The sequence below is a fragment of the Sus scrofa genome, chromosome 2 (assembly GCF_054392235.1).
Source record: "Sus scrofa isolate SSC_HxYL_T2T_F1_AM1 chromosome 2, Sscrofa_HxYL_maternal_Yorkshire_Landrace_v2.0, whole genome shotgun sequence".
NCBI classification, from domain to species: Eukaryota; Metazoa; Chordata; class Mammalia; order Artiodactyla; family Suidae; genus Sus; species Sus scrofa.
In genome coordinates, this window is record NC_139384.1 from 23,404,363 (window position 1) to 23,430,952 (window position 26,590).

Here is a 26,590-nt window from a genome sequence, read left to right on the forward strand (position 1 = left end):
TATTGTCTGTCTTCCTCACTAGAGTGCAAGCTCCCCCCAAGAGAAGGCTTTGTTCAAGCAGTATCTCCAGGGCCTGAAATAATGTCCTATCCTTAAGCAGTTGCAAGTGAACAATTAAGGAATGAATGAAAAATATGAAAGGTCCAGGCATTCGCTCAGCTCTGTAGGTGAGTTTGAAGTTTTGTCTTCAGAGAAATAATGTTTTGTTACTATTACTTTGCCATATTTGCTCTCCAGTCTGATACAGCCTAGGGAAATTTGTGCAAAGTTTGTAAAGACAATGCTGACTAGGGAAGGAAGTAATAACCAAAAAGTTAATACTATTGTTCCCATGGGAGTTCCCTAGTTCTGATCTCTGCTACTATGGTTGTGCAAAATGCAGTTGGAGAGGCTTGCTGAGGAAGTATATGAAAACTCTCTGAACTATTTTTGCAACTTTCCTGTAAGTCTAAAATTAGTTCAAAATAGGGAGTTCCCGTCGTGGCGCAGTGGTTAACGAATCCGACTAGGAACCATGAGGTTGCGGGTTCGGTCCCTGCCCTTGCTCAGTGGGTTAACGATCCGGCGTTGCCGTGAGCTGTGGTGTAGGTTGCAGACGCGGCTCGGATCCCGTGTTGCTGTGGCTCTGGCGTAGGCTGGTGGCTACAGCTCTGATTCAACCCCTAGCCTGGGAACCTCCATATGCCGCGGGAGCGACCCAAGAAATAGCAAAAAGACAAAAAAAAAAAAAAAAAAAAAAAAATAGTTCAAAATAAAAAAAATTTAAAAGGTCATAGTGGGCATGGAGAGATAGGGGATCTCATTTATTTATGTCTGTATTTTCCAAATTGTCTTCAATGACCATTTAATTCCTTCAGAATAGAAAGAAGTTTTAGGTTAAAATTAAAAAAAAAAATGCTACCCAGACATGTGCATTTTGTAGACTCAATCTCTGCTTTTCTAAATAATAGAATAGGCAGAAAACTAATCAAATTTGATTTGAGACTCAGGTAGCAGGAAATACAGGTTTTAAACCTTGATTAAATTTAAATGTAATAATTCTTGAACAAATTAGCATGGTATTCCTTGAATAATAATCATAACATCCCCCAAAATGATAAAATAAGATATTTTTATAGAATGACTGCATTGTGGAGCTCCCATCGTGGCGCAGTGGTTAACGAATCCGACTAGGAACCATGAGGTTGCGGGTTCGGTCCCTGCCCTTGCTCAGTGGGTTAACGATCCGGCGTTGCTGTGAGCTGTGGTGTAGGTTGCAGACTCGGCTCGGATCCCGCGTTGCTGTGGCTCTGGCGAAGGCCGGTGGCTACAGCTCCGATTCGAGCCCTAGCCTGGGAACCTCCATATGCCGCGGGAGTGGCCCAAAGAAATAGCAAAAAAAAAAAAAAAAAAAAAAGAATGACTGCATTGTGATAAACTAAAACTCAGATATCACACTAGACCATAAACTGAATAACTTATGAATATTAAGAAGTCATAATAATTTAACAGTTAAAGAGGGCACAAAAGCAAAACCCTTGATGACTGGAATTCAGAAATAGACATAAGCACTAAGTAGTAATTCCAAAGTAGCATTGATCAGGACACTAGCAGAGCACTGTATACTTTTATGGAAACTGAATTTTGAAAGGAAGTAGTTGAAATTCAACAGGGAATTTTACCAAAAATAAGGTGAATATGGGATTCTGATTTAATATGACTTAGAATCTTTCCAGAATGTGCTAATTACCTGCCATGGGAGACTTAGAGGGAGCATAAGGCATAATCCCTGACTTACAAGAATTTAACAGATGTGTTAATAAGGCAATATGCACATGAGCCCAGCAGAGACCCTCTGATGAAGAGATAAAGCAAACGTGTTAATACATTCTGTACAGTTAACACCATGTGCAGTCAACGAACTGAGCAATCAGAGTTGAGTAGAGTTACCAGGAAATGTTTCATAAAGAAGTAGACACCAAACCATCCACACAAATGCCCATTTGTTTTAGCTGAAAAAAGAGGTAGTGGAAGATGGATGTCCAAAGGAAGATCTTAGGCTCTTGGTCTATACCATTTCAGATCAAAATGGTATATAGGAAACTTGAATATTATGGTGAAAATATTCTGCCCTAAATTTCAGAGCATTAGAATCTCTGTGATTATGTACCATATTTAAGATTGTTCCTCTTTTTATAATAATAATAGCAATAACTAACATTATGGAGTATAATTTTGTAATAAAAATTATGCAAATAATGTTACGCACATTGTACCCATCCTGACAATAGCCATTACTTTTATCTGAATTTCAAAGAAATTGAATACTTGCTCAATTCAATCAACTAATAAGTAAGTGGAGTCCATATTTGTCTATAAGTCACATTTTTTTTTTTTTTTTTTTGTCTTTTTGCCTTTTCTAGGGCCACTTCCGCGGCATATGGAAGTTCCCAGGATGGGGTCTAATCAGAGCTGTAGCCACCAGCCTACACCACAGCCACAGCAATGCCAGATTGGAGCCATACCTGCAACCTACACCACAGCTCACAACAACGCCGGATCCTTAACCCACTGAGCAAGGCCAGGGATCAAACCCGCAACCTCATGGTTCCTAGTCGGATTCGTTAACCACTGTGCCACAATGGGGACTCCTGTCTATAAGTAACATTTGAATGCATCTCAAATATTCTGTAGTGCCTTTTTACTCTTTTGGGATTGTTAAAAATATGGAGGCATGAATCCAGCCCTATATTAGATCAAGTAGAAATTAGGTGCAGAGTTACCTGATACAGGTATTTTACATTTCTCTACCCTGAATCTGACTCTTTAAATCAGTCTGGCTTAATCACAGACAAGATCACTTGTAAGAATCAGATTTCTGTGCCAGATACTCTTTGAGGTTTTAAATTAAGATCACTTTCTTGCTATCCCCACATCTTTGAATCTCTAAGAGGTAGTACTCCTATAAGCTCTCTGTGGTATGGAGAGCTTGTCTTTATCATGTAGATTTGTCAGACTGGCTGGCTTCTGAAATTCTGAGAGGAACTGAGTGGTATCATTTAGGTCAGTGGGTGTGTTGGAGGGGACAGGGATTAGGGACCCTATCTTGAATTCAAATTTGCATGCATGCATGCCATTTCAAAATTAAAGTAATCTTAGATGTTTAAAATGTACCCTTTGCATAAGAGTCCCATAAATATTCATTGTCCACATCCAAGGTAATTATTATTATCATTTCCTGTTAGGTCACAATGGAGAAGGCTGATGAATTTATAATTTTAAATTGTCCTTGACACAGACTCCTTCTTTGAACTCCCAACATTCCCGTATCCACAGATGACTACCCAGATCCTGCCTACAGTTCCTCAGAATTTAGCATAATTTTGGGCCAGGTCTCTTAGCAAAAATAAGACATTTTATTAATCAACATAAAGTACTTTAAGCCTCACCAACCAAAAAAGCACTATGTAGGAGGCCCTATACACCAAAAAAAATATATAGATAGATAGATAGATAGATAGATAGATAGATAAATAAAATAAAACTATATTGGTTAGGAAAAATTATTAATGGATTTGTGACTTCTATACTTCTATTTAAATATCTATTTTTAAGAACATTATTTATAGAAAGTATTTTCTTTTGCCTATTAATAAAACAATATGCTGAACCAGTATCCTTGGTATGGAATTTCAAACCTGCAGAGATAGAAACACACTTTCATTTACTAGTGGCCCTTTGGTGATATGAGTGTCAACATGATACCAATCCTTAGACTCATATGCTCAGCTGTGAATAGAATACTTTCCTTGGCCACATTAGAACCATGTTCTATAACTATTTTTTTCTGTTATTAGTGAAATGTCAAAAGTGCTTTGAAATTATTATATCAAGTATATATTAGAAAAATATACTATTTTAAATAAAGATGTGAATCAAAATGTTTAAGCTGTATCAATGTTTGTCTTCATATTAAGGACAGATAAAGTAAATGGCTAGATAGATAGTTGGGAGATATAAGGAGAAAGCAATGGTAGATGATAGACAGACAGACAGACACATCTAAGCTTAAAAAAAAAACTTTTCCATAATTTTTTACATTTGATGGCTATAAAAACTTCTAAAGGTAGTAATTTTCCATTTCAAAAGGAAGAAAACTGTAGTTCAAAGAAATTAATCCCTCATTATAGAGCTGAAATGGTACCACCAGAAATCAAGTCCATTTCTTCTCTCATACCCTTGGCTCTTCTATCCCATCCTAATACCAGATTTTGTCTCAGAATAAGAGGAGACAAGCATGACAGTGTGGCAAGTGAGACAGAGTCAAGGTGTGAGGTTACTTAAGAAAAGATGGAAGATATAAGGACTGTGCTTTCATAGGGCACTTTTGGAAAGGAAGGTTTGCTTATTGGAAAAGTGCATCTAAGCAACCTCAAAATTATCTAGCAAAATCTAGGATGAATGCTTATCTGTAATATAACCGAAAGAGATGAAATGCATATTATATGACATCGAAATACAACATATCCTGGTTCAGTCTATTACATTACATTATCTGTTGCATTGCAGTCTGGGTTTGCAGATCCATTGCTTATGAAATGTTTGCCTACTCCCACCTTTCACTCCACTCCCACCCCTAAAACTGCTTCTGTAAGAACCAGTTTCCCTTTAGTGAAGATTTATCATCATAGGTCCAAAGTGGTCCAGAGGGGAGCCCTGGAAGCTCATTTTCCCCAACACATGGAATATGTACACACCACAAAATCAGCTACCTAGTGAGCTAAAACCCTGTAATTGCCATGGTGAAAGGAAAATTACTCAAGCAGATTTGGCTAGCCATAGTAACAAGACTTATAACCTTTAAGAAGGCCTTTGGGCTCTAATTATTCAGCAGCTGCTGCCAGTGCTAAAACTAACCCTTGTCTCCAGTAGTTGATTTGCATTTCCCTTCCCCTGAAGCAGGCTGTCTCATTCATTGTTGTACCTGACCTATTTTTGAAGCCCTCAGCCCCCATCAATAACAAAATTCCCTGTCTTGTTTCTCAATTTGTAGAAGAAAGATTGTGATTAATAACATTGAACAAAACCAAATGCCTTTAAAATATAAGACTGAAAAACTTAGGAGTTTTCGCTGTGGTGCAGTGAGTTAAGTATTTGACTGCAGCCTCTTTGGTCACTGCTGAGGTGTGGGTTGATCCCTGGCCCACGGCAGTGGTTTAAAGGATCCAGCATTGCTGCAGCAGCTGTAGTGTAGGTTGCAACTGTGGCTTGGAGTTTGGCCTGGGAACTCCCATATGTAATGGGTGCAGTGATCAGAAAAAAAAAAAAAAAAAAAAAAAAAAATCATATAGAAAGATAAGCTCTGGCTACTTTCTAGCTGAGTATATATACATGATGTCATCACGTAATTCCTTAATGGGTCAGGTTTTCAGAGGACTCTAAAAAAGTCACTGCTGTAAGAGGAGCTGCCATAATGAATGATTCATCAAAGATGATTATCCAAACATTTTGGTTATAATCATGACCATTGTAAGTTGCTTCTTATTATGGGAATGTCAGAACTGGGAGTATGCAGTCACCTTGATTAGGCAGCAAAGAACAAAGTTTTGAGTTAAGCACTTCTGTAACCATTTCTTTTTTATTTTCTTGCAGCGGGGGTTCAGTCTGTAGGCTAGATCATATCTCAAACCATTGCACAGATGTTTTCTTGAATGATTTAAACCTCCGCCCAAGGTTTAAAACATTGTTAACTCCCATTGTCACTGAGACAATGATCAGTATATTTTGGACCATAGAGAAGTATCCATAGTCAGGAGACAAGTATAGCACATCTCTTCCTTCTCAGATGTTTCCTCAAAAACAGATGCGATGCTCTGTTTCCACTCAGTAACACGCTGTCTTGCTTTTTTTTTTTTTTTTTTTAATTGAGCAGCAAAAGGGAAAATGAAAGCTTGTTTTTGTGTCTTATTGGGGTGATGCAGCCAAAAGTAGGAGTGTGGATGTACTCACTGATATATATCTGAATGTACACACACTCATGCATACACATACATGTCTGTATATGTGTGTGTATACACACATACATACATATATATATACACACCTATATATACGTATACATATATACATAGAGAGATCATAGTATTACTTTTATTTATTTATTTATTTTGTCTTTTTGCTATTTCTTGGGCTGCTCCCGCAGCATATGGAGGTTCCCAGTCTAGGGGTCTAATCAGAGCTGTAGCCACCAGCTTACGCCAGAGCCACAGCAACGCGGGATCCGAGCCGCGTCTGCGACCTACACCACAGCTCACGGCAACGCCAGATCGTTAACCCACTGAGCAAGGGCAGGGACCGAACCCGCAACCTCATGGTTCCTAGTCGGATTCGTTAACCACTGCGCCACGATGAGAACTCCCATAGTATTAACTTTTAACGTTTATTGTCACGTCTGGGTCCATAATTTGTGAGGCTCAATGCAAAAATAAAATGTAGGGCCCATTGTTTAAAAAATATTAAGAATTCAAGAGGATGACAGCAGAACATTAAACTAAGCCCCAGTGTGACTAAGGGCCAGTATGACTGCATTGGGTTCTCAGCAGATGCTAGTCTAAGACTGGATTGGGTCAACCCCACTACCTTCTTTAGCTTGCTGAGATAAACAGTAAAAGTGAGAACTGTTAGCAGTCGAGCTCACCACTAATGTTAAATTTGGGCATTCTGATATAGAGAAAAAAATAAAGGCCCCTTTTTAATATGCAGTGGGAATCTTTTTGTGAGGTGATTGCAAGCTGAATGCAGAAAGAGGGAAAATAAGGCTGGTGCTATCTTGTCAGTGATTTAATTATTTTCCCATCTACACTTGTTTTTGAAGCTTATCAGAGCAAAGTACTGTGGGCAGCCCAGCTGTCACTGTTATCATTGTGGCTCGGAGTGTTGTTGTCCTGATTCCCATTGTAATGCAATTAATCTTTAACTTTGCACTAATGGATGAACAAGCATATTTACTGCAGCATAAAATCCTAATTATTTTTTGAACAAATGCATAAAGGGAATGTAAATTAATGGCAAGTGACAATTATGATAAATGTGTACTATCTCTTTAAATGTCAGGGTTCCTGTGGTGTAGGCTGAGCCGATGCTTGGCTGTAAAAGCTGCCCCACCCTCATCTACCTGTGTGAGAGAGGCACTGCCATCATGTTCAGAATCTATTCTGAGAGCATGGCTTGTGCTTTTTGACCATGATGATTAGAAATTATAGTATGTTGGCAGATCTGTCGTCAATAGAGTGGCATTCTGCATAAATACTCTTGAGCTGTTGCTGCTACTGTTGTTTTTTACTTATTTGTTTGTTTATTTTTTTTTTTAATGGCCTCACCTGGGGCATAAAGGAGTTCCTGGGCCAGGGATTGAATCCTAGTGACAGCTGCAACTGATACTACACCTGATCCTTTAACCCACTGCAGTGCTGGATCAGGGATTAAACCCATGCCTCTGCGTTGACCTGAGTTGCTACAGCCGGATTCCCAACCCACTGCACCACAGCGGGAACTCCAACCACTTTTGTTTTGTAAAAATCATTTTACTTATTATTACTTGGTATAACCCAGCTCTCATAACAGCAGAAAAATAGTCATTGAGCTTTTTTCTATATCCATCCTTGCTCTAGTTTCACAAAAATTCTCTTATTAAAGCCTTTTATAATTGCTTCAATATGGAGAAATTTGACAAACATAATTCGAGCCAAAAGAGGCCAAATAAAAAATAGCACACTTTTATGATGCCACTTCCATAAAATTCAATGACAGTAAGAAGTAGTTCATTGTGTGAGACTTTAGTAAAATGATTTCCTTTGGATTGTGGAGTGATTGGAAAGGACACTTGGTGATGGTCTGTTTCTTGAATTGGGCACTGGCGACACAGATGTTTTTAATTTATTGAATCATAATTGAATATGTGCACCTTTATGAATATTACACTTCATTAACACTTAAAAAACTTTTACTGTTTTCATGTTTTATCAACAGTTTTAATTTTAAAACTGAGATGTGGGGTTGTTAAATAACAGACCAATGTGGTAAAGATAAAAAGGGGCAGAACAATTCTTTGAGTCAGTGTGTGATCTCAGTTTTTGTCTCTCCGGACACAGTGACGATCAGTGCTAAAAGAGTTGAACACAGTGTTGTGTATTTTTCCATGCAAGAAAGTGGTGGTGTGGTTATGGGAAGTTGAGTCTACAGCCCCGACCCCCAACCACCATGTTAAATTCCATGTGCAATATTATTTCCAACACAGGAAACACATGGATTTGCGAGGGGGAAAACCCGCTGCTGTTGGCAAGATCACTTTGCTGGTTCATCATTACCAGGGTGAAATGCTTTCCATCCTGTTATTGCTCTGTCTTCTAGAGATGGTAGTTTGTGTGCTAAATAGTGATGTTACTACTTTTGAGATGCACCAGTAGAGTTGTAAAAGATTTTGTTGGGAGCAACCCGATTAAATTGTTATTCCCTCGTGTGCATTTTCACTACATCAGATTTCTATAACATGCCTCAAATTCTGCTTCTCACTGATGTGTTCAGATTTCTGTCACATTTAGTCAACTCATCTCTTTCTTGCTTCTTTGTCCTTCTAAAGGCCCCCATTGCCTTTCAATGACCTTTGTATTCATGGAGAGATTATAGAGATAAGCTCTGGATCCTTGGAGGTCTGTCCTTGTTAACGTCTTTAATGGCTCCCTCTGTTTCACACCAAAGCCCTGAGGACCTGTAGGCAAACTTGCCTTCATTAACTTACCCTCAGATTCCAGAAATTCTTCCTGGCTTCCCTTCCTTCCACCTACCTATATCCTCTTCCTGCACTTTCTACCTACAGTCCTTGGCACCTTAGCATCCTATGTTTCCCCTCTTATGCTTTATTTGGTTTCATTTGAATTTTTAGTCATCAGTTTTCACATTGTTATCTTCATAGGAACATTGCTGCCTCTGTAAACCTCATTGCAAATAAGGGGAAAAAACAAAAAAGCCTCCCTCAGCAGACATAGGAGCAAATGAAATAACACAAATGAGAACATCTGGCTTGACAAGGAGGACAAACTCTCAGTAAATGGTCCTTCATTTTGGGTGATATCCTTCAATTTCAGAAAACCCGAACATGGCAAAGGTGAAACAGTAGGCTTCATCTATGAAAAAGTGCAGAACTCCAAGAGAAGCTGGATTCTTCTCATTCCTCTATATTAAGTAGAAATTGTTGGAAAAGGACTTCTTCTGTATGGATAGGCCATTCCATTCAGAGAGATGAGCCAGACAGAGTTGGGTGGTTGCAAAAATGCCTAATAATGCCCTGATAAAATGTGCAAAATGAAGTCCTACACCGGGATAGAAGTCACTTCACAAATAAAATGGCTCTATTCCTTTTGAGGGAGTTCTCGATTTTTCAACCTTTCTCCTGAGAACTCATCAGAGAGAAAATAAATTCTTTTATCTACTACCTTTTAACAACATTTCAAATGAGTTTAAGACTGCCAAAGAAAAATGAAAAACCTCTTAGATGGAAAAATCCCGAATTGTAGCTCTTTTTACCTTTGATCTATCATATCAATAAAAAAAAAAACCCAACATATCTGCCATATATTTTGTATTCTGATATGTTTGTATCTTGATAGTGTGATTTAAAATGTAAAACACTGATAGTTTAGTTAATAATATAATTCATCTATAACAATATTATTCAAAATGTTAGAATACTAATATAGTTTTGGGATTTTTTTTTTTTTCCATGCCTTCAGCATGTGGAAATTCCCAGGCCAGAGATTGAATCTGTACCACAGCAGTGACCAAAGCCACTGCAGTGACAATGCCAGACCCTTAACTTCCTGCATTACAAGAATTATAGTGTTTAGAACTTAATATAGTTCTAACTTAGAAAAAAGGCACAAATGCAAATAGCATTTTGAATAAAAGGAAATGCTAAATATAATGATAAGTTAAAAAAGGACAAGATATACATACAATTTGAGCATATATAAAACATATGTACAGTGAAATAGACTAAAAGAAGACATGCCAAATGTTGTTACCTTGTGTGGTGTGATTATGGAATGAGATTGTTGTGTTTTTCAACATTCCTTAATGTCTCTGTATTTTCTAAACTTCGACATTAAGCATACATTACATTGATAATAAAAAGGAGAAAAATAACAGGGAAAAATCATTGCTTTTAATATCTAGGAATAAAAAATAATTATTGCCAATTCTTAGTAATTCTATCACCAAAAAAAAAAAGAAGAGCAGACTTTAAGATTTTACAAATAATTTATGGGTACACGTGTCAGAGCCAATCCCCTTGTATTCATTGTCTTCTTTTAAGATAGCAGCCAAAGTAGGAAATTAACTCTTCACCAGCCATACCTAGACAGAAGACTTCCTACACTCAGAGAACCAGAACCCAGTGGGAAATACAGAACTTCTTTCATATAAAATCACATACATAACACTCTCTACATTTCAGAAACATAAATTACTCTTTCTTAGTCTTAAGTGCTTGTCTGGCATGTTTAACTGAAGTCTAAATTGGATCTCAGTTTAGAAAGAAAGAGGTGAAAAATGAATGCCATACACTGAATAGAAATCTCCATTAAATTTCTTGTATTTCTTAAAAACTTATGGAAAAAAAAGGTGGTCATTGATGGAGTTGTTTGAGTATTTTGGTGCTCACCTTTCGATGGAGTCTTCTTGAGAAACTCCCCTGATGGGATCCTGAGCTCCTCTATTTCAGCATCTCCCTGAAACAGCTTCCTTACATAAATTAGACACAAGTGGAACATCAGGGTAGAATTTAGTCTGCATTTGAGGGCTTAACTACTTGCCCCTCTATACAAGGGTCTTCCACCAGTGGTTATACTCAGATAGTCAAAACAAACTGGCCCTTCCATGTGAAGGAAAGGCCTCCTCTTCTTTTTATTTCTGTCTGATTGGAAAGCTCAGTGTCTGAAAGAAGAGGGTAGATATTAGAAAGTTCAATAAGAAAGACTGTCATTGAACAGACATTATTAGATCATTCTGTGCTTGAGTAGCTGAGGGGTGAGAACACTGAACCCTAACCACTTGATGCAGGTCCCCTTTTGTCCCTTTGGAAAAAAAATTAGGCAAAGAGACTGAGAATAGTGAGGCAAATAAATGTTTATTGAGAGAGAAGCCAGGTGTGGAACAAGCACAGGCAGTTCCAGTGGGGATGGGGGAAGGGAGCGAGAGACAGAGACAGAGAGAAAGAGAGCAACACGTGATTTGGAGGTGGTTTAAATCACTTCTATGGGGGCAGTCCTTCCAGGCTTCCTCTGGCCAATCATCTTGCTTCTGGCTTTGAGCCCACGTTTGGCCCGACTCAGGGCCCTCCCCTGTGTGTACATCTTTTAGTCAAGATGGATTCTACTGCCAGGGTCTCTGGTCTGGTGCCCCTCCTTTCTCTGACTCCCGAGGAACCTTTCTATGAATGCATAGTTCTGGAGGTCTTCTTAACTTCAAGAATGAGAACTAGGTAGGCTCTATCTTTTCTCCAAGCAGGTCACAGCTCCACCTTGCTCCTGCCATAATCTTTATCTTGAAGTATCTGTCTGCAGAGAACAAATTACAGTTGCTCAGCCTGGGACCCACCTCTCTCCTGCCTCAATTTTGTTCCCAGTTTTCTTTTGCAGAGTGGAGTTCTTTGCTGTGGTTACAATTAATTATTACATGGATGTTTATGTTCCTGGCTCATGGATTTGGTTATTGCCAGGCTTAATTTGGAGGCCTCAATGCTTTCTTTTTGATAATTGATAAACTATGCCTTACTCAATAAGAGATGTCTTTTATTTACAAGAACTGCAGCTAAAATAATGACTGAGAAGCTGCACAGTGAATGGTGGCCTTCCTATAACATTTCCTTGCAGGTCTAGGTATGTCAAAATGATTTGACTGCTCTAGAGAGTATGTGCTTACCCATGATGGTCTAATCACTTGGAAATCAAGAGAAAGCTAGCCCAGAAGGTATGGCTCTTAGGTAATTTTAAGAACAGATAATAAGGTTTATTGTGTAATCTGAAGAAATTTCTGATTTAGAGAGGTGAATAATAGGGGGGGAATAAAAGTATTTTCAGTGTTTCAGGACCAACAGGGAAGTCCTAAGAACTGTTTTGGTTAATGCCATTACTTGAAACCATTAGAGTGTGCTTTGTGTGGTGACTAAATAGACCAGATGCTAAACAGATCACTTGTGATGGTTACTCATTTTATACACACAGGCTAAGTGATGGATTTTCAAACACATCCACCTTTATTACACAAATGTTTATTTTTCAGTCTCCAATAATATCCTCAGAAGTATGAGGAGGCAAGAGATTTTTGACCACTGTGATGATTTACCACACAAGGCAGAGATTTTCTTCAGAAACATGGAACAAGAAGTAGAGACAGCTGTGAACTGAATAAAAAGGTATTTTGTTGTATCACACATAATTCCTTAATTTTACAAATGACCACTTAGGTCCATGCCAAAGTCAGAAGCTATCCATGACAATCCAGTTCAACTAAGCAGATCACTTTAATTGGGCATCAGCTTTTTGCCTGGTCTCAAGTCACATGCTGGGAATTTCATTGTTAAGCAGGGATCTGGATCTTCAGGAGCTTATAGCCTATGGTGGAGGCAGAACTTTTAGTAGACTGTATATCTGATTGTTTCCCACTTGATCTAAGCTATATTCTCAAAACGGTAAATACTCAGTGAATACATTTTAAGCCACTTAAGAGTATTCAGCATACGTATTTGCAGAAAGGCATAACTACCTTCAAAAGGTCAGCTATCAAAAGATAAGGCCATGCTATAATATGAACCATATAAAGAATATATGTTACATTTTTAGGGCCTCGTAGTCACAGGTCAGTACTTTTGAGTAGATTCAGTTATGATCCACTTTTTATAAAAAATAAGCAGCATGAAAATTTTTGCCTGAGAATAGTTTATTATTTGATTGCATTTTCTTGATTACATAATACATGCCATGCCCACAGTTTCTGATTGTTAAATGGAAGATAACAGCCTTCATAAATTCTTTTGCAAATCAGCCCTCATAAAATACAAAATTCAGACTAATTCCCCTTTCTTTCTCTTTTCCCTACAACTTTTAAAATTTAGTATAGAGTGTTACATCTGTATAAATGAATCTTTGTAGGGAATATCTTCTTTATTTTAACATATAGAATTCATATGTTCCAACTTTATGGAACCACTTAGGATATCTACTTTATACAGATTATGGCAATATCAAAACATCTGTCTTTCACCCACCCTATGAGTTTAAGATTGAGCTTCTAAAGTATAACCTTCAGAGCAGATGTCAAACACCAAGGCCTCACCTCAATTTCATATAATGGAATAACTGTCAATGGATTATGTTAGGAAAACAGAATCTGTCTCTATTTTTGTGACATTGTGATATTAGAGAAATCTTTTTCCTCTTCCTCTGCAACATTTTGTTGTTTAGTATCTTTCCTTGGAACTATATGTGAAGAAGAAATACTCTTTCCTTAGAGCCCTTTTTGTTGTCTCACTTTTAGTAATGCTTAACAAACTGGCATGCAAAGAAGAGGTTCAGTAATTTAACTATGTAAGATGAGGGCTCCAATGGTAATCTTACAACACTTAAAATAACTCTTCTGGAAGATTTTTTTTTTTTACTGATATGGGTTTTTGGAGCTTTAAATACAAATTTGAGACATAGAAATAAAGCACTAAGAAATCATTTATGAAGTGTTCTTGAGTTACTAAGGGAATAACACCAGGTTTGGTCATTTATGAAACTAGCAAGTGAAGCCATATTCCAGATTGGCCTCTAAAAGAGCCCTCAGGTAGTTTACTAACACTTAATACATGAAAAAGCTATCTCCCTTTACATTCTTGCCATCGTATAAACTATTATAAGTACACAATAAAGTTCTTTAAGGCATTTGGAGAAAAAAGCTATGTATGTAATTCACAAACAAGTTCATCATTCAGTTTCTGAGATGGCTCAGGAAAAAAAGAGTTTATGAAGCAAAAGTTATTTTAATAGTATAGGAAAATGTGTAATTCATAAATGCCGAGATCCAAAGAGACAAATTGGACATTTCTAGGAAGGCAAATTGGATAGATTTTTCATGTAACAGATGCCGCAGATACATGGAGTCATTCATAATCTGTTGAGTTCCTATTATTTTTTCATTCTTTTTTATTTCATGCATTTGTTCAACAAATAGCTGCTTGTTGACTATGCTAGGTTCTAGAATACCTGTGAGCCATGGCCTAATACCAGCATGGCTCCTGGCTACGCATATCTTATAACTAACATATCTTATAACTATGACCAAAAGTCTCCACCAAAAACTTAAGAGGGAAAGTCAAATATATGGTCCATGCTGCATAGTAAGGTAAGTAAATAAAGTAATGATGATGTGATGGTGTTAGAAGAAAATAAAAGATAGTGTGAGAGTATATTGTAGGGCACTTTCTAAGTTTGAAAATTTCATAGAAACCTCTTTGGAAGAGGTGGTCTGTACCTTAAAAGAAAATCTCGAGAGATTATACCATACTCTCATCTTTTCATTAATTTAGTGAAAATTGGCTGCCATGTTTGAATTGTTGTGCCAGCCACAGGAGAACCCAGGAAAGAATAAGGCAAAAAAATGTACACTGAGTTATTTCATAGTCTGATGTGCCTAGGTTATGGAGATAGTCAAGTAAGGAAAATAAATTATGATAAAAGTACTTGGGAACCTACAGAGAAAGGTGAATCACCATCAAGGAAAATGGAGTGGTTAGGAAGATTGACAAAGAAAGAGCCCTTATACAGGTAACAGATACTTCTTATCCTGGAAAGATAGGGTGAATTTGTTTTTCCATATTTATACCAGCATATACTACTGAAAACCTTGGCTGTTATATATAAAATGAATATAATAATACATTGAAAGGTGGAGAGTAGAAGACAGACAGGTTAGGGGCCACAGGCTCCAAGAAATGACATTGTGGACTGAGTTTTCCCTCTTCCTTATATATCCCAGACTTGAAGTTGAAGAGGCTGGAAATCCAGAAATTCCAATGAATGGCTATGGAAGAAAAAAAAGAGAAAAGCCCAACAAATCTTACTAATACCAAAACCTTTCAGACAATAAATACTCTATTCTAGCCAAACACCACAGAAAAAAACTGTAATCTTTCCTCTATTCACACCAGCAAAATTTGAAAGTCAAGAGTTCTGCCCTCACCAGGTTGCAACAAGGTATGCCAACCCCCACCCCCTCACCACCCTCACTAAGGAGTTGTCAGAGAAGGCATTTATCCCATTCTCCCTGCTGGATGGTATCAAAGGAGGGCTGATGTAGATTTAGGACTTTACCACTGTCCAGAAGTAGTAATGTAATTTCCATTGTGTCTGTGAAAGCTACCAGGGTAGCAGTAATGACACACATATGCACTTCTCAAACTCTCTTCTCAGAGGTCTCTTGGGGAGCCAGAATTCTGAACTCTACCAAGCAGTAAGGAGAAGCTACCTTTCAAATATCAACTTAAGGTGAATGGGGACCTCAGATTCTACCTGCACTATAAGATAGAATCTGTGACCTTTTCTTCCTCTACCAGAGCAGTGTTAGAGAAGCCCTGCTACAGTTTCATGAAGTATGCAAAGCAGGCGGGTTTTAAATAGCTAAAACTCCGGATATGTAAAAACTTAAATTTGGTGCTGGTGGGCTTTTAATCAAATAGAACCAAGCGTGCTGTGAAGAAAAAAACAACATAGAGCCAACTTATAGGGGTAATTTTAAAGCCAATTATGTACTAAAATGCATCAATGAGCCATAGCAAATGTAATTGAAGCAAATGAACTACTAGAAAGTCTCATCAGAGAATATAAAATATAAAGAATGAAATGGAAAATTTAGAACAGAAAAATAATTAATAACCACAATAATAACTCTGTGGATGGAGATGAGAAAAGAATGGATGGGATAGAGGAGAAAAATCAGTGAACTTGGAGAATAAACAATAGAAATCAACCACCTGGAAATCAGACAGAAAATAAGCAGGAGGAAAAAAAAAGAGTAGGAGTTTCCATTGTGGCTCAGCATGTTAAGAATCTGACTAGTATCCATGAGGAAACAGGTTCAATCCCTGCCCTTGCTCAGTTGGTTAAAGGATCCAGTGTTGCCGTGAGCTGTAGTCACAGTTGTGACTAGGTCACAGATGTGGCTTGGATCTAGTGTTGCTGTGGCTCTGGTGTAGGCTGGCAGCTGCAGCTCAGATTCAACCCCTATCCTGGGAACTTTCATATGATATGGGTGCAGGCCTAAAGAAGACTAAAAATTGTTTTCAAAAATTTTAAAAAGGGATAGACCCTCGGAGACCTTTAGGACTAACATTTAGGTCACTAGAATTCTCGAAGGAAATGAGAGAGAAGGTTGGACTGAAAAAGTACTTGAGGAAATAATGGATAGAAACTTCCTCAAATTATACAAAAGACATAAATCTAAAGACTCAAGAGCTCCAAAAAGGGAAAAATCAAAAAAACCCAAAACAACAACAGAAAACTAAGACACAATATAGACAAACTTCCAACTACTAAACCGAAGGAAAAAAAATTTGAGAACAGTAAGAGAGAAATGACATCGTACTTACAGGTGAAAAATAATTTGAATGACAACAGAGTTCTAAAATATGGAGTCAAAAGATAGCAGCAAAATATTTCTCAAGTGCCTTCAGAACTACCAATCCAGAATTCTATATCTAGCCAAAATATTCTTTGGAAATGTAGAGAATATTAAGACATTTTCAGATGAAGAAAAACAAAGGAATTTTATCAGCAGCAGGCCTACATTAAAGATGTAGAAATGGCTGAAGGAAATTTTGGAAAATTTTTAGAAATTCCAAACAGAAAAAATAAAGTGATAAAAGAAGGACACTTTAGGACATCAAAAAGGAATACAGAACAACTGAAAGAGTTAAAAGGAATAAGAACTGGGAGTTCCCTCTGTGACTTAGTGGTAATGAATCTGATTAGTATCCATGAGGATGTGGGTTTGAACGCTGACTTCACTCATTGGGTTAAGGATCCAGCATTGCTGTAAGCTGTGGTGTAGGTCATAGACGAGACACAGATGTGGCTTTGCTGTGGTTATGGCATAGGCCAGCAGCAGCTCACATTGGACCCCTAGCCTGGGAACTTCCATATGCCACAGGTTCAGCCCTAAAAAGATAGGGGGGGAGTTCCCATCGTGGCGCAGTGGTTAACGAATCCGACTAGGAACCATGAGGTTGCGGGTTCGGTCCCTGCCCTTGCTCAGTGGGTTAACGATCCGGCGTTGCCGTGAGCTGTGGTGTAGGTTGCAGATGCGGCTCGGATCCCGCGTTGCTGTGGCTCTGGTGTAGGCTGGTGGCTGCAGCTCCGATTCGAGCCCTAGCCTGGGAACCTCCATATGCCGTGGGAGCGGCCCAAGAAATAGCAAAAAAAAAAAAAAAAAAAGATGGGGGGGAAAAGAAAAAGGAATAGATACATAGGTGTTCTCTCTCTCTCTCTCTCTCTCTCTCTCCTTTTGTTTGTTTGTTTGTTTTGTCTTTTGAGGGACACACCCACGGCACATGGAAGCTGGGAGGCTAGAGGTTGAATTGGAGCTGCAGCCTCTGGCCTATGCCACAGCCACAGCAACACTAGATCCAAACTACATCTGTGACCTATACCACAGCTTATTGCAATACCAGATCCTTAACTCACTGAGTGAGACCAGTGATGAAACCCGCATCCTCATGGATACTGGTCAGATTCATTTTTACTGAGCCATGGCAGGAACTCATAGGTGTCCCTTCACTTGAGTTTTCTAAATTATGCTTGATATATGAAGCAGAAATTATAATCATTTTTTGTGGTTCTCAGTGTATGTAGAAGAAGTATTTAAGAAAATTATAAATGGAAGAGGTAAGATAAACTTTACTTGAATGGTAAAATATTGATTAACCAGAAGATTGTGGTAAATTTTGTATTTATGATAAAATACTGAGGAAAATTACTAATATAAAAATTAAAGATAGCTCTATTTATCTGCTAAATATAAAGTGATACTCAAAAACACTATTGAAAAACAATATGGAGACCTAAAAATGTTTATTTAATTCACAAGAAAGTAAGAGAAAACAGCGAAGAGTAAAAACAGAGAGTACAAATAGAAAAAAATATCAAGTGGTAGACTTAAGCCCCAATATGTCAATAGTTAAGTTTGGATGATCTAAATGCAGTAAATGAGAACAAAAGTGGTTAGAGTGGATTAAAAAATTTAACCCAACTGTACAATGCCTAAAAATATTCATTTCAAATAGAACAATATAAACTGAGAGAAAAATGGAAAAACAATATGTCATGCAAACATTAAAAGAAAGGAAAAATGTCTATGTTGATATCAGATAAAGTAGATGTTAGAGACCAAAAAAAAAAGAAAAAAATACCAGAGTCAGATAAAAACATTACGTAATTATAAAGGGCCAACCCACTGTAAAAGATATATTCTAAATATTAAGTGCACCAAACAAGAGAGCTTCAAAATATATGAAGTAAAAATAAATAGAGCTGAAAGGAAAAATAGACAAATTCAAGTTATGTCTTGAGGCTATGATGTTACCCTCCCAGCAATTGAAAGAAAAATTAGATGGAAAATTAATAAAGATATACAAAAATCTATCATTTCGCTAGATCTAATCTACATTTATAGAAACTTGGCCAACAAGAAAATCCACATTCTTCTCAAGCACCTGTGTAATATATACCAAGATAGAGTGTTTCCTAGGCCATAAAATAAAGCTTGCAAGTTAAAAAAGTAATATAAAATCAATCAGAATGTGTTCTCCGACCACAGTGGAATTAAACTTGAACTCAGAGTTCCCATAATGGTGCAGCAGGTTAAGGATCTGGTGTTATTTCTACTGTGACTTGTGATCCATCCCTGGCCCAGTGGGTTAAGGATCCAGTGTTGCCACAGCTGTGGCCTAGGCCACAACTGTGGCTTGTATTTAATCCCTGGTGCAGGAACTTTCATATGCTGTAGGTGTGGCCAAAAAGAAAAAAAAAAGAAAACCTGAACTCAGTAATAGAAAATAACAGAAAAATCTTCAATACTTGGAAGTGAAACAGTGTATTTCTAAATAAGGCATGGGTCAATACAGGAAGTGCCAAGAAATATTTTTTAAAAACATGTAATTGAAACTTTACTGGAAATCCAACATATCAAAATTTGTGGAGCACAGTGAATCAGTGCAGAGAGGGAAATATACAGTGCTAAATGCTTACACTAAAAAAGATAAAAAGATTCAAATCAACAATCTACTACTAAACCAAAGGATAAAAGAACACTGTTAAAAAGCCTATAGTTAGCAAAATACTTCATGGCCAAAAATAGAATTCCTTTCTTTTAGATCAGAATAAAGCAAGAATGTCTGATCTTATCAGTCTTATTTACGTGGAGTAGAAGTCTGGGTCAGTGCAATAAGGTAAGAAAAGGAAATGAAAGTAAAAAAACTGCATTCAGTAAGGTCATAGGATACAAGTTGAACATATACAAAGAAAGGTGTATTTCTATATACTAGCAATGAATACACGAGCACCCAAATTAAAAAATCCATGCCATTTACAGTCAATGACAAAAATGAAAAACTTAGAAAACATGTATAGAATTTGTATGATGAAATGCTCATGAAAGGAACTGAGAATATCAAAATAAAAGAAAAGACATAGATATAATCATGGGTTGAAAGACTCAGGATAGTAAACATGTTCTCCCCAAACTGATATACAGGTTTAACACAATTCTTATCAAAATCCCAGCAAATTGCAGGTATGGACTAGGTTTCTTTAAAAGTTTACATGGAAAGGCAAAAAAAAACTATAACAATGAGGACAATTTTGACAAAGAAGACTCGAATAAGAGGAAGCAGTCTACTGATGTCAGTGTTGCACAGCTGCAGTAATCCCAACCTGTGATGTCGGTGGGAAGTAGACACAAAGACCAATGAAACTGAATAGAAAACCCCCAAATCTACCTACTCAAGTATGCTCAACAGATATTTGACAAAGGTACTAAACCAATTCAATGAAGGAATAATAGCCCTTTCAATGATTCAGGAGCAATTAGACATTCATTGCCAAACAAATTCCCTCAAAAGGACAACAAAAGACCTCAACCTAAATAGCACATTGATGAAAATTTTGTCAAAATAGAATGTGTATTTACTGTAAAGTGTAAAATTCTAAAAGTTTTAGAAAAGAAAAATTTGGATCTGAGGATAAGTTAAAAAAAAATTTGTACTTGACACCAAATTCATAATCCATAAAGGAAAAAATTCATAAAGTGGATTTGGTCAAAGTTTAAAATTTTGGGAATTACTCCTGTGTAAGATAAGAAATACTGTAGTCACAAAGAATTGAAAACTGCATATTTAACAAAACGCCAGATTATAGAACATATAAAGAATTCTCAATACTTAAAAGTAAAAATGTCCAATCAGAGAATGTGTAAAAGGCACAGACATACATTTCATCAATGCACTAGAGAATGCAGAGATGGCACAGATCTCCTGGGAAAAATGCTCAACATCATTAGCCATTTAGAGAAATGCAAATTAAAATCACGGCAGGTATTATTAAATACCTATCAGAATGGCTAAAATTTTAAAACATAAATAAATGCTGACAACACCAAATGCTAGTGAGAATGCAAAGCAACTGAATGCTCATACATTGCTGATGGGAATGCACAATTGTACACCCACATCAGCAACAGTATTAGTCAGCTGTGCAGCTTAAAGAACAGAAATTTATTTCTCATCACTCTGGAGGCTGGGAGGTCCAGATCAAAGTACTGGTCAGTTCAGTTTCTGGTGGGAGCTCTTTTTGTTGGCTTGCAGATAGCCACCATTTCTTTGAGTCTTACGTGGTAAAGAGAGAAAGCTCTGGTATTTCTTTCTCTTCTGAGAAGACTGCTCTATAGGATTAGGGCCCCACCCTTATGACCTCATTTAACCTTTATCGGCTCTTCCCAGGCTCTTTGTCCCGAAATAGTCACTTTGGGGAGTAAGGCTTCAAGGTATGAATTTTGAGGGACACTTTCAGTCTGTAGCAGAGACTTTGCAAAACCATCTGGCAGTCTCTGAAAAAAACTAAACATGCACCTTTCATAGGATCCAGTAGTAAAGCAAATAAGGCATATATTTCAGGGGGATGAAAACTTATATTCCCCAAAAATCTATACATCAACATTCATAGCATCTTTATGCACAGTGGCCCCACACTAGAAACAACTGAGATGTCTCTAAATGGGTGAAAGCCTCAATGACCTGTGGGTAGTTTCCACCGCAGCAGTGCACACTCCGTGATATATAGGGATAAATTATCAAGACACATAACTTCAATGAGTCTCAAAATTATTTCCAGGTGAAAAAATGAATCCCAAAATGTTACCTACTGTATGATCCCATTTATATAGAATTCTTTTTTTTTAATCCTTTACTTATTTATTTATGGTCACATGCACCAGGGATGAAACCTGTGCCACCGTTGTGACCTGAGCCGCAAGAGTGACAACGTCAGATCCTTAACCCACTGAGCCATGAGGGAATTCCTTCTATAACATTCTTGAAATAACGTTATTATAGAAGTGGAGAACAGATGAGTGGTTGCCTTATAGGAAAGAAGGGAGTGAAATGTCTACAGGTATAAAAGGCAACATATAAAATCTTTATGGTGAAGGAAGTGCTCTGTATCTTGCCTGTGTCAATGTTGATGTCCCAGTGTGAAATCATGCTATAGTTTTACACTATACCATTGGGAGAAGTTGGTAAAGGGCACATGGTCTCTCTCTCTCTCTCTCTATTATTTTACACAACCACATGTGAATCCACAATTATATCAAAATAAAAACGTTCATTTTAAAATGCCAAAAGGAAAAACATGTCTAGCAGAGAAGGACATTCCAACTAGAGGTAAAACAAATGAATAACATCTTAGAAAGGATTTGAAAGGCATGGTAGAATAAGGAGATGATTGCTTAATATAAGATATAGAGAGTGATTCCAGTTTAAAATTGGGAAAGTATGGCATGACCTCTGTTCTGAAATAATATACTGTCCAGCAGTGGGCAGAGGATGGAGGAATTAGAAGAAGTAATTTTGATTACTAAATTAGTTTGATTTAGAAAACAGAAATCTGAAAATTAGAATAAAAGTAAAACGTTCTGGCATTATCTTGATAGCCTTCAAATTGTTTAATTTTAGAATGATTGAATATTAGTAAAACTTGTGCTAAAATCAATGTCTAGTCCTCTTTGTTTATTATATAAAGCCATGCAAAGTATGTAACATTTCATACCATTTTTGTATCATTCTGAATCATGAGATAGAGTTTGAGCCAATTATCTAATATTCTTAGAGTGTTAAAGTTAAATTAACAATGTCTACAAAGGACATACTAATTTATTTATACTAAACTGTGAGAAACAAAGATTGTGACTGATGGCTGTTTAAAATGTGCTTTTATGTGCCTTTTGTGTCTTTAAGTTCAAGTAAAAACGATGGCATGGACTCTGTCTAAATCCAAGTGAAAGCCCTTAATGGGCTGAGTTTGCAGTCCAAAAATTAGTCTTCCTAAGCTGCATGGCTCCTTCCTTCACAGTGACACTGGCCAACAAGGTAGCTTTGATCAAGTTGCAGAGATTCAGTCATCAAAACTGTGCTGACAAATCTAATGCAGGATGGAACTTGGTGTAACCAGCCCATTGCTCCTTAGAATTTGCAGTGCTAGCAGGAGCACAGTGTATTTTGTAGGTAAAGTCAGCAATTGTAACACTAAACTGCACTTTGAGAAGAATGGGAGAGTGGCACTTTTGAGACCATAACTGCTGATATAACTTTCTGCTCTCTAAGCATAGGTCTCTCTGTGAGAAATATTAGGAGAAGCATCTAGGAGTCTCAAGCTTACCTGACAATGAACTTTAAATCTTATTTTATCTGTGAAAAAGGAATCTACAAATTACATATATTGTATGTATAATTACATGTGTCATATATAATCTATAATCTATAAACACACTGATGTAAAATATCATGTTTTTAATATGTAAGGGACATTCTCTGCTCATACTTTCATATCCAGTTATACTAATAATAAATATAGAGTTTAAGAAAGTAATAGTTGGGTTCCCGTGTGGCTCAGCAAGTTACAAACCTGACTAGTAGCCGCAAGGATGTAGGTTCAATCCCTGGCCTTGCTCAGTGGGTTGAGGATCTGGTGTTGCCGTGAGCTATGGTGTAGGTCCCAGACGAGGCGTGGATCTGGCATTGCTGTGCCTGTGGTGTAGGCTGGCAGCTGCAGCTCTGATTTGACTCTTAGCCTGGGAACTTCCATATGCTGTGGGTGTGGCCCTAAAAAGAAAAAGAAAGAATAGGAAGGAAAGAAGGATGGAGGGAAGGAAGGAAGAGTAGAAAGTAATGAAAATGTGTAGTATCTAATATTAAGGAAACTGAATGGTAATTTGCTGTGGGGAATACCTAATACCTCAGAGTGATTTGTAGATCCTCCTCTTAATACATACTACATCCAAACTGTAGTCCCTGGGCCAGCAACCTCAGTATATTTGACAGTGTGTTAGAAATGCATATTCTCAGACCCAACCTCAGAGCTACTGATTGAAAATCTGAATATTAACAAGCTCTCCAGGTAGTCGGTTTGACATTAAGTTTAGAAGCACAGCTCTTCTGAGTTGCATCATCTGAACCCTTACACTGGGGTTATCTTTACTGGAGGATGCCTTTGAGTGTCAATAGAGTAAAATATGTGAAAGTGCTTTTTTTTACGGAGGGGGAAAATTTAGGATTGAAATAAGCAATGGAAAGCAAAGCTATGGTAAGTTTGTCTTTCTCTCTCTCTTTTTTAATGATAGAGCAGGTATAAGGTTGGACCAGTTGTTCAACTGTCACGCTTCAGCTCCAAATCTCTGTGATGGTAGGGTTCTTCCTTTGCCAGCTGTCTTACTCTTAAGTTTCTGCCAATGGGGAGCACTAGTAGGAAATTGGAAATCAGGAGGAGGGCAGAAAGGACCAGTTCTTTGCTTCGTTTTTGTTCCTGTCAACATCATCTAGGCATTCCAGAAACACCCTTTACCTCGGTAGCAGCTGTTTCCAGCTTCTAGCTTCCTTTTAAAAAAATCATTTCTCCAAGTTTTAGTAACTCCCAACCGCTGCCCTTTATTTCCCCCTGCCTTAGGGGTATCAGCTGCTTCCTTCCCTATCTCTGGTTCATTTAGTGCTTTCTTTTGCTTTTCAGCCCTTGGACACAGGCATAAGAAATTGCCTATGTTAAATGGTATCTATTGAAACGCATGCTGTGTGGTTTTGGTGTTCTTGAACACATCTTAACTGGTATGAAGGTCAATAAGCTGGAGTAGCTAATTCTAATACCTGGGATTTAAACAGATTTTTTTTTTTTCAGAATGCCTAAAAATGTATCATGACTCTTATGTAAGATTTCTAATCTTTTAGGATTATAACATTTCTTAATCATATCACAAATATTTTAGAACATTATGATGTCCCTTAACAGATTCTTTGCTGTATACTCACTAATACGGTAATGATAACACCAAGAATAAAAAGGACAGTGATTGACATTTATCAAGTGCTAACCTATGCCAGGCACTTTAAATAGATTTCACATTGAATCCTCACCTAGAGTCCTCTACAACATACTTTATTATAATCCTAATTTAACAGATGAGGACACTGAGGCTCCAACAGATTAAGTATATTGTCTAAAATTACACAGTTGTGATGTTGAAATTCAATCCATTTGTCTGACACAAAGCTCTAAGACCCTATGCCCTTCTTTTCCAACCTTGGCTTGTTTTTGCTTCTTTCATCCATTCATTCTTCAACTAACCACCCAGTCAATATTAAAGCAATGCCTATTATGCTTTAGGCATTCAGGATACAGAGATAAATTAATCATGGATTCTGCCCTTGAGAACTTACTGCTTATTTGGAAGATTTTAGTTTAAATAAAGAGAGAAGTGTAAAGGAGCTGTGGAATTGCTGATACACATTTCCACTGGACATACAGTGGGGACAGACAGGACTAGGTGAACCATGCTTTTGAGAGGATCAAACAATCTTGCAGAGAATGGATTTCCATGAGGATATGAAGCAGTGGCAGAAATATTCTTCAAGAATTCCTGGGGGTAGAGTCCCTCTTGATAAGGATATGGACCAACACGGTGTCTTTGGTTTATGAACCAGGTGAGTCCACTGTTAGTAAATCTTCCTTAGGTGAAAAGTCATTTTTTGGTGTAATTATAAATATCAATATACATAATATTAATAATAGGTAATAGTTATTAAATCCCAGGCACTATTGTAAGTATTTCTGTATATTCATTTATACTTTAAAGTTTATTAGATGAAAATAGTGTTTTCCTTTTTCTATGGGTGAAGAAATTGAGACACATCCAGATTGAGAAAATCAGCAGAGTCACATAGCTGGTAAGGGCTAGCGTAGCCCCTGCTCTTATCACTGTTTATTTTCCAGAACAATGATAGCTTCCCTATATAAAAGGACAGGGCCACACTAAGCCTTGAATAATCCAGGAATAGAAAGATCTTACATTTTCCAAACAGTGTCACTGGTAGCTGCTTGTCTCCTTTTGAAACTTTGGAGAACAAGGGAAGACATCTGGAGACTTTATCTGCTTCTGCCCTGCCTTGGAGTCTCTTGGCTTCCAACAATTAAACTCAGAACTAAATCCAACTTTAAAAGGTACCTCAGTGGGAGTTCCCACTGTGGCTCAGTGGTTAACGAACACAACTAGTATCCATGAGGATGCGGCTTTGATCCCTGGCCTTGTTGAGTTGATTAAGGATCCGGCGTTGCCATGAGCTGTGGTGCAGGTTACAGACGCAGCTTGGATCCTGTGTTGCTGTGGCTGTGGTGAAGGCCTGCATCTATAGCTAAGATTTGACCCCTAGTCTGGGAACCTCCATATGCCATGGGTGCAGACCTAAAAAGACAAAAAAAAAAAAAAAAAGGTACCTCTGTGAATGTGTATGTATGTGTGTGCATGCATGTGTGGGCATGTGTGTGTGCATTTATTTGTGTTTTAGAGTAAACCCACACCTCCCAGAGTGACCGCATTCCTACCCACTGCTCAGGCTGAGCTGCATGCTTTATCCTTTCCCTCTTAGCCCTGTTCTCCTTTTCTTCGAGTTGTTTTTTCCCTTAAAAACAAAACAAAACAAAACAAAAAAAAATAGCACCCCATTTTAGCCATAATCTAAAAAGGAGGTTAATTGGTTGGATTCAGTTGGGCTCTTGGTAAAATGGAAAAAGCCACTATGAATCAAGCTGCTTTCTCCATCTTTGCTTCTCTTTTGTTTTCTGGAGCCACTACAGTGTCCTCTCATTTTCATTTGGAATATTTCTGGCTGATTTGCTGACCTCACTCTCAGAGGGAGCCAGAGAGATATGCCTGCCTCCTATCTATCATCCCAGTTTGGCAGAACCTTGGTAGGCAGCCCACATCA

At 37.6% G+C, this 26,590-nt stretch overlaps 1 protein-coding gene across 1 annotated transcript in view; it reads left to right on the forward strand.

The window, feature by feature from the left end:
• The window catches only part of LOC146405286 (uncharacterized), a 952,516-nt gene extending 926,199 nt beyond the window's left edge, over positions 1-26,317 (forward strand). Inside the window, exons 14-16 of the transcript XR_014837049.1 lie at positions 23-167; positions 12,316-12,448; positions 25,191-26,317. The gene's annotated coding sequence lies outside the window, so the exon portion shown is untranslated. The remainder of the gene's footprint in view (positions 1-22; positions 168-12,315; positions 12,449-25,190) is intronic.
• The last annotated feature ends 273 nt before the right edge of the window (positions 26,318-26,590 follow it).